This window comes from Scardinius erythrophthalmus (assembly GCF_964197995.2).
Source record: "Scardinius erythrophthalmus genome assembly, chromosome: 9".
NCBI lineage: Eukaryota > Metazoa > Chordata > Actinopteri > Cypriniformes > Leuciscidae > Scardinius > Scardinius erythrophthalmus.
Window position 1 is genome coordinate 21,568,911 of NC_138229.1, and position 6,886 is coordinate 21,575,796.

The 6,886-nt window shown below is 37.2% G+C and overlaps 1 protein-coding gene across 2 annotated transcripts in view; it reads right to left on the reverse strand.

The window, feature by feature from the left end:
• The window catches only part of pld1a (phospholipase D1a), a 29,421-nt gene extending 24,197 nt beyond the window's left edge, over positions 1-5,224 (reverse strand). The window contains exon 1 of one of the 2 annotated variants that reach the window (XM_081374313.1): positions 5,092-5,224. The gene's annotated coding sequence lies outside the window, so the exon portion shown is untranslated. Of the gene's footprint in view, positions 1-4,187; positions 4,365-5,091 lie in introns of those variants that run through there. The other variant, XM_081374312.1, reaches the window with a different exon arrangement.
• Positions 5,225-6,886: the final 1,662 nt, after the last annotated feature.

Sequence of the window (6,886 nt, forward strand, 5' to 3'; positions counted from 1 at the left end):
TATGTTTCCATTGTGCTTGGAACATTTGTGTAACATGATAATGTAATTTAATGTTCTTTAGTCATAAAAACCTTTGTAATAATATTATATTATATTATAATATACAGTCACAGTATTGTATTGTTACAAAAATGTCTATTTAAAACAAGTGCTGTTCTTTTGAACGTTCTATTCCTCAAAAAATCCTGAAAAAATGTATAATTTTTTTTAAGCAGTACAATTGTTTCAACATTGATAACAGTGAGAAATGTTTCTGGAGCACAAATCAGCATATTGACACTTAAGACTGGAGTAATGGCTGCTGACAATTCAGCTTTGCAAGCACAGTAAATTACATTTTAAAAGAATTACTGATCCATGCTAACCATCCAAACCTTGACCTCCTAGTTTGCTAATTTCTATTTAAAACATTTCCTCTTTAGATCAGGCCAAAGGTCAGGGGTCAAATGTCTTCTCCTGTGAAGCATGGGGCCCCTTTAGTGAATATTATTCTAATAATACACACAAGATCAGATCAGTGTCATTCTCTCACAAAAACTGTTATTAAAAAGGAGGCCACATCCTGTTTTCTGTAACACCACTGGGAGCAAAACCAAGAATATTCCCCAAACGCCAAAACAGTTCATGAATCAAAGTGATAACAGCTTTTAGAAATACAAAATCCAAGAAGCTGTTCACTGCTCATTCCTTTACATTCCCTTTAATATTATTCTGCCAGTTAGTAGTATGATTGAGAGGTTGAATATGAATTCAGATTTGAAGGCGACGGGATTGGTGACCCATCTGAAACTATAAATACAGTTAAACTATAGAGTGGGAGGTGAGATGATGCCACAACAGAGTGATCATATGTCACTGAAGCCATTAAACAAAATCAGATAATCACAAAAAAGCTTGATAATCACAGATGTGGGTTTTATGTCTAAAATAGAGAGTTCCATAGGTGAAGGAAGCAATATAGAGCAACATGGTATAAAGTACAAAGGGAAAAATAATGACTCAAAATTATTATAGAAAAATGCTGAAACTGAGCAGCTGTCACCGCTTCTTACTTGTTAACACAATTCACATCAACAAGTTCACCAAACACAAAATACCACTAACACTACTTTTCAAGCCTTTCACACAAAAAGTCAGCATTTGTGTTCTTACAACAAAAATAAAAATTATTAGAGAAAATAAGAGGAAACACACAGGGCTGCTCTCTTGATTTGTCTCAGAAAGTCTTTCGTTGCTTTCCTTTAGACTGCAGTAATTTTGCTGCCAAGCACACATTCTCTCTGTAACTACCCCACAAATCCTTCTATACATAATGGAACATTTTCTCCTCTCATTGGTTGGTTGCAGTGGTCTGCAGAGTACAGATACTAGCTGGTCTGTTCAGTCTGATCGCATAATGGCCATTTAAAATGTGTGGAAGAGAAATTGTGTGTGCTAGAGACTCGAGAGAAGCTGAAACGTCTGAACTTCCCATTTTACATGAGACAAGTTTAACAGTGAGGTGTGGCTTTTTGGCAAATCTGAACTCGATATGACATCACCTTTTCCAGTCCAGCTACCTTTAGAAGCTTCTGCTTAACTCGGGGAAACAAACCCTTCAATCCTTAGAAGACAAACAGTCCTGAAATCCATTCACAAACAAAGAGACAACACTGGTATGTTATGTTTCAAATCATTCTTCGCTACAATGTCACTGCTCTCCGAAAATATCAATCTGGACTTTCTTTCAGTCAATGTGAAATTGGAATTCTATGTACTTTCTCAATGTACGTTGACATTTCTGGTCTTCCTGTGAATGATTTGGTTTCAGAATTGGAAAAAAATTGTCTTTGTAATATCAAATCTAAATATAATAACTTCCTTTTTTCAGCTGGCTCTTCGGGTTATACAGTAGGCCCCATTCTGGTATATGAAACTCCAATTTTTCCTGATCAAATAAATGACAGCCATATTTACACATAAATACCACACATAAGAGTAGTAAAATAGACTGACTTGTTGACCGTGTTTACTGTAAATCTACAGGACGGTCTAGCTAGTGGTTTGTCTAAACAATAGTGGTACAGGTAAGAGAGGTTCCTAGTGGAAGAAAGGAGTCATTCAATCTCTCTGTGTGTAGGTGAACATTTATGACTGTGCCGTATCTCATGCATGTCTCTCACCTGTTCACTGACCTTTAGAGCCAGCGAGATGTGAGATGTGCACAGATCAGAGAGGGGCAGTGAATCAGCTCACTCCGTTGGTACAACATTGCATTTTTATGAGTCTTTAGATATCTTCTTCTAGCCCAACCCTTACAATCTCAGAATGGAGCATTCCTGAGTAAAGGGGCATATATTTACTGTTTCAAGATTTATAAACACACGTGTGATTTAACAGACAAACATCTGTTCTGTGTGCTGTACGGCAGAGACAAAAGCTCGGCTAATTCCTCATATGGCTGAAGTGAACATTTAGGAAGCAAACTAAACCCAAAACATACTCTATTTAAAAGCAGCCAAACATACGATAACACTAAGCAATCATTTAAAACTGGGAATTTGGGAAATACAATTTACTTCTACACAGGGAATAGTTTGCCTTCAGTTTGCTCATCAAAATGCAATATGTTTGTCCAGCAGCTCTCTAAGAGACGTGTTATATTGAAGAGGAAACAAAATAAAAGCTCTGATCAAAAGAAAAACATATACGATCATTGGGTCTCTGCGGCTCTTAATAAACAAATCTTGATGTAAATTATCTAGCCTAAATGAGGACATAGGCCATGCAGTGAACTGTAGAAAATAACTGCACTACACTGAGAACTTTGAGTGCTCTATCTGTTAGACAAGCCAAGCTAATATAAAACAATAAACACTTTCAACAAGTGTCCCTCACATTCATTTTCAGCATTTTGTCTAGATTGCCAAGAAAAATAATAGACATTTCTTAAAACAAGAAAAATGTTCTTGAAGCAATATTATTTATTCGACACTGATATAGTATATTATACACAGATATTATATATATATAGTACTATTATATTTTGTGTACTAAACTACAGAAATACACAGATAATGATGGGAGAGGAAAAGTCAGTGAGAACGTTCTGTAGATGGGATATCAGCTGTCGCTTCCTGCCAACAAGTTCCTGCCCATTGTAATTCGACATGGAGACAAGGCTAACGGCTTTTGGGAGGAGAGCAAAGAAAATATTATGCAACCAACCACATAGACCTTTATGAAAAACTGCTACAGACAGTGGAGTCACTCGTGTGTGTTGGGGCACGCATGAGGCTAAAGAATTGTGAACATGTGACATAAAGCCACAAACAAAAGTAATCCATTCATCTTTCATATTAGGATGGGCTGTGTCATCGAATGACAGTCTCCATGTAAGTTTCAAATGTCCTTGCCAGCATGATGTGCAGTTCAGCAGGACTGTTTCTCCTGTTTTTAGCCTGATTTTTATAACGATCTGTTTTCAGAGCAAATGCCCTTTGCACCTGAAGGTAATTTATGACAGGACCAGCACTGCAGTTGTTCTGTCATGTGTCTTTTTACACATGTTAGAGATAGCATAAAGTTCCCAACAGCTCAGGGTCAGAAGTATCTCGCATTCTGATTAATGAATGACAAGATTCAAATATAGGAGATAAGTAAACAACAGACAGGGCCGTTTAAAAGTCAATGAAAACAAAAATTAGCCAAACTGAGAAAGTGTCAGACTAAAGGGTGTACTGCATTTATAGTAAATTGAGTTAAAAATGTACTATATTAAATTGTAGTGTATTGTATCCTTGCCCTTTAGCACTGTTGAAAAAAACACAAGAGATGTATTTTGGAGCCTGAGAAAATCCAAGTTGACTTTCCTCTCTCTTGTGCACTGGTCACACATACCACCATGGATACAAAAGCCTCTCACACTGGGGTGAGACAGGAGTCAAGGCATATTGGTACCAGAAAGATTTTCACATGTCACAGTTATACACACACACACACACACACACACACACACACACACACACACACACACACACACACACACACACACACACTCTCTCTCTCTCTCTCTCTCTCTCTCTCTCATTCATAACAGTTGCTAGATATTTCCAAGTCGTCATTCCTTCTAACTCTTCAAGCTTAGCTGAAAAACCAGTTTGGAGCAGAGCATTGAGCAACAACAAACTGCACAAAGTTTCACTGACCTGCCCTGGTAGACGTGATTCCCACATGATAAATCAGCTGTGCTGTTTGACTCCTACAACAATGAAAGACTAACTCATAATTTCGCAGACAGCGTTAAGAGAGTGTCTCTCTCCTTTTCTGTGTGTGACTCTACTACACAGACTAAACGAGGGCAGTGGAGAGATCAGTCATAGGCCAATGTCTTTGAACGGGGCGGGGCCTTTACTGGATTCTGAAGTGTCAGTCGCAATCGCTCAGCCAATCAAGTTCAGAAAGTCACAATATGCTCCTCCCCTCCACAGCTGTTTTATGCATACTAACTGATATCTTCTCATAAAAAAGAAAATGTTTGTAGCTAATTGTACGGTTGTTTCTCACAAATATCAATGCCAATGAAATCAGTGATTTAAAAAAAGAGTAAATGGAGACTGTTTTAATCTCTTGCTTATATTTTTCTAAAAAAAAAAAGTTTTAGATGAGCTCTCAACAAAATGAAAAATTATGGGTTACTGTTTTAACCCAAATGCTGGGTTCAGCATGATGGGTCATTTTATTGGGTTAGGTTTTAATATTGTTCCTGTAACTCAGCTGTGTCATTTTTTACTGTCAATACAAATGATGAACACCCTCGCATACCTAACCAGAGCTGGCCTGGGTCAATCGTAACCTAATGTTGGCTTGGCTAGTCTGCCAAACCGGTTAAAACTGGATACATTTGTCAACGGTCATTTTCAATTCGCGTTTATTTGCGCTTTTCACAATACATCATTTAAAATTTCAAAGCAGCTTTACAGAAAGATTCAAGATAATTTTGTGTTCTGTTGTTAGAGGAAACTTCCTGAATGAAATCAAGTTTGTATTACATTGTATTCTATCATAATAATACTCTACAAATAGGAAAACGAATGTAGTCTCACATTTTACCTTTTTTGTTTACATGTAGGCCTACGTCGCAGGTAATCTGAGGCCGGTGACACACTGGATGCGTGGCGTAACCCCTCATTTAAAACGTCTGCGGTGCATTACGTCTGCGACAAGGTTTTATTCCGTCCTCCACGCGGTGCCAACTCACACCAGGAGCATTTCAGAAGCGGAGCGACTGGATGCGCGAGACCACGTGATTTGCCTGTCCGACGTGTTTTTCTTGATGTTGGGGTTCCTACCATACAGTCTATGGTTTCTACCAAGGATGTTGGTGTGTAATACGTTTGGGAGTTTGCACAGGGTGTTTATTTTGAATTTGACATCTTTTACTTTTATTTTGTATTTCCGGTGCGACTTGGACGCGCGTCCGTCAAAAATAGACTAGGCGGCTATATTTAGCGAAGCGGCGCGGAGGCACGCCACGCATCCAGTGTGTCACCGGCCTAAAACGCTAGGATCTCAAACGACGCGCCGGCGCCATCATGGAAGTTTCACCTCCCGCCATCAAACGAATGCGCGACCAGTCATCGATGACATCGCTGTCATGTAACAAAGTTGCGCTGCGCTCCACTGACTACATTAAATGTAAAATAAAGCTGTTTTTTTAATGTAACAAACATGAATATGAGATTGTCATTTAATGTGGAACTGCCGGACAGGATAGCTACACCTTAAGAAACGTGTTTTTTTTTTTTTACTATTCCCATACTGTGACAGCAGAAAATATATGCCTACATTTTTTATTAAACATTGATGGAGCAACAGATTTTGTTTGAAAATATATCATAAAATTGGTCTATTTTTTTTTTTTTTTTTTAATCTTACAAAGGTGGCAAGTTGAGCCTTTTGCCATGTTGGGGTAAAAGTCTCAACTTGCCACCTCATACATTTGTATTTATACAAATATTTTAGCTAAAGTAATATGTTTGAATAATATCTAATAAATACTTGTTCAAAAGTATTATATTTAGATTTTAGATTTTCAGATGTCCGCTTGAGTGGAAAGTATGCATTTAGGGTTTTAACTAAAGATACTGTAACACAGCAATACTGTGTGTATTTAATAAACCTTGAATAAAATTATATAAATTCATGTAAAAACTATCAAATATATTTTTTTTAAAAAATGCATATCTTTGATATCAGAACATGAGGACGTGATTCCATCATAGATCTCTACAACCTGTCAAGGTACAACTGTGGAAACTCAACTGAGATGCTCCCTTCAGTGTACCAGAGTATGTCGATTTACCCTTATTAGCTGATAATTCTGATTAGGTTAAAGATGGACACATTTCTAACATAGCTCTCCTCTGAGAAAACCTAGCAATCACATGTTTTTAATCTTATCTGAAATGAGCAGTGGTGGGGTAACGCATTACAAGTAACATGCATAACGTAATCAGATTACTTTTTGATGTAAGGAGTAAAGTAACACTTAACAAGTAACGTGCTTTACGTAATCAGATTACTTTTTTGATGTAAGGAGTGAAGTAATGCATTAAAGTACCATGCATTACATAATCAGATTACTTCTTGATGTTACGAGTAAAGTAATGCATTACAAGTAACATGCATTACGTAATCAGATTACGTTTTGATGTAAGGAGTAAAGTAACGCATTACAAGTAACATGCATTACGTAATCAGATTACTTTTTGATGTGAGGAGTAAAGTAACGCATCACAAGTAACATGCATTACGTAATCAGATTACTTTTTGATGTAAGGAGTAAAGTAACGCATCACAAGTAACATGCATTACATAATCAGATTACTTTTTGATGTAAGGAGTA